General features: G+C 39.2%; 1 pseudogene; it reads left to right on the top strand.

Annotated features, from left to right (window-relative positions):
* Positions 1 to 58: 58 nt before the first annotated feature.
* Positions 59 to 392, top strand: LOC101651435 (annotated as a pseudogene).
* Positions 393 to 2,171: the final 1,779 nt, after the last annotated feature.

Below are 2,171 nucleotides of genomic sequence, written 5' to 3'. Positions count from 1 at the left end.
CTCATCAGGAAACTACTAAAGTTCTTGTGGAAGTGAATTAGAATCTCATAAGAGGATCATGAATGCGAAGGAGAAAACTTATGATGGCTGTGAAGGCCTGGATGCCATGTATGTCGTCAGTATCTTCTGATGGTCATGGATTTGTTGTAAAAAGAGAACATTAGCAAACATCAGGAATGTTAATGAAAACCATGTTAAGTGGCCCAGGTCAGTCTGCTGAGAGTGAAACCAAGGAAGTCAGTGTTAGAAAGGCCCCATCACATGTGCTAGCAAGAGTGTATTTTACCCGCAAGGTTCGCTACACTAACAGCTCAACTGAGATGCCCAAATTTCCAATTGCACCTGAAATTCCACTGGAACTGCTGATGGCTGCAGACTTCTTAGACTGTTAAATGAAATAAATGATAGAAAACTGTTAACTTTCCCAGTATTTAATACCTGTAGTTCGGTTAGTCGTTTTTTGTTTTGTTTTTTTTTCATGTAGCGTGTTGCCTGTAAATGCAATTGGACCATGTAAAGTTCATTGAAAATCAATGGACTTTATCTTCTGTTCTTTTTGCATAGCAATCCCAGTTGAAATGTGTTTGCTGCATCAACAAATGAAGGACATTTTCATAAACTGAGAAATGAGCAGATATGCCGATGTGTAAGTGGTTTTGCCTTATCCTTTGGATGTGATTTTCAAAATTAGACCAGTGATAATAAAGTAAATGCTGAAATTTAGGCATAAATGAGCAAGTTCTACAAGTAAAGAATGGGGATAAGTATTTGTGTGTGTGTGTGTGTGTGTGTGTATTTAAACCTGATCTTAATAGTGGTCACTAACCTCATTAGAATAATGCAAATGATGGCATTATAGACATGTTTATAACTTAGCCAAAATATTGATTTTTATAACTCTCAAAGACATAAGGTTTGGATTTTCTTATGTGTATTTTGATAAACTGCAGGATTGTTTCAATGTATTTTATCTCTGCTTATTGCTACAATTTTAGAACTTTATTGAAAAGCAATGTTGGAAGACTACCGGTACAGCTTTTGGAGCAGGACTTTAAAGGTCTGTACCCAGATGGTCACCAGTGCACGGCATTCCTTTGGTCTCTGGTAAACTGTGGATATGGGCCAATCCAAAGTATGGTACTTTCCTTGACCAGAACGCCTCCTTTGCAGTTCCGTTAACAAAGGGAAAATGCAATATGTATGAATGTGTGGGGATTTCTGTGTAATCACGTTGCATTCGAGGCCAGGATCAGAGGAGGAGTAGGAGGATTCTCATCTCATATGAATTTCAAACTGCACTCTCAGTGGTCAAGAGAAGCAACTATGTGCAGTCCTATCTTCTGTAATTCAGGACAGCCAATCCCCCTGCCCGCTGAATCTCAGAAGTCCTTTCAAGTCATTGGGACAACAGAAAAATAGCAAGATTCTTTGGTGGCACTATACAGGAAATAAACCTCCAGCGAACTCCCTCTATCCACAATGGAGGGAGAGGAGGAGAGTGGTCACTAAACAGAGGATGGGTGAGTGGAGTATAGTAGGTCAAAGGAAAGGCCGACTTGAACAGTCAAAACTTATCAGCAGATTCCCTCTAAAATGTGTGCTAGACCTGGTCTGCTTCCCCAAATCTTATGTATTTGGGGTTGTATTGTTTGGTTTGGTTTTTGATTGTACATATGAGGGAGTATCTTGAGAGCGTTATGTCACTGGGGGATCAGTCACCCTTTTGAAGTTGGGGTGTATGTTTTGTCCATTTTGGGGGGTAGGAAAACCAGGGCTGATGACCCTGTAGAGTCAGCAAGTGAAATAAGGGGCTTTGGGTGGGGGTTACTCAGAGGGAGCGGCACGCTGAAGGGGTGATGATATCAAGGGGTCCATATGGAAAAAGACTGTTCAGAGACTGATTGTGGTAATAAATGTGAAATTCTGCTGGACGTGATTGAACTATGGAATGATTTGATATATATTAATCCCAATTAATGAAAAAAAGCAAAGTGGCAGAAAGCAAACTTTCAAAAAGTAGGAGGTATCTACATTCATGTTAATTCTTTGAAAATAATAAGAAAAGGGGTTTGTTTTACACACCCTAGTAAAAATGGCTATGCTATTTAAAAAAATAAGGATGACTTGCTTTTTAAGGAGTAAATAATAATAACAATGCATCTCCCTACCAA

This window comes from Echinops telfairi, unplaced genomic scaffold, assembly GCF_000313985.2.
Source record: "Echinops telfairi isolate 266 unplaced genomic scaffold, ASM31398v2 ScPeMD7_2010;HRSCAF=2546, whole genome shotgun sequence".
Taxonomy (NCBI): Eukaryota; Metazoa; Chordata; class Mammalia; order Afrosoricida; family Tenrecidae; genus Echinops; species Echinops telfairi.
Note: the sequence above shows the minus strand (reverse complement) of the source record. Positions and strands in the feature narration are given on the sequence as shown.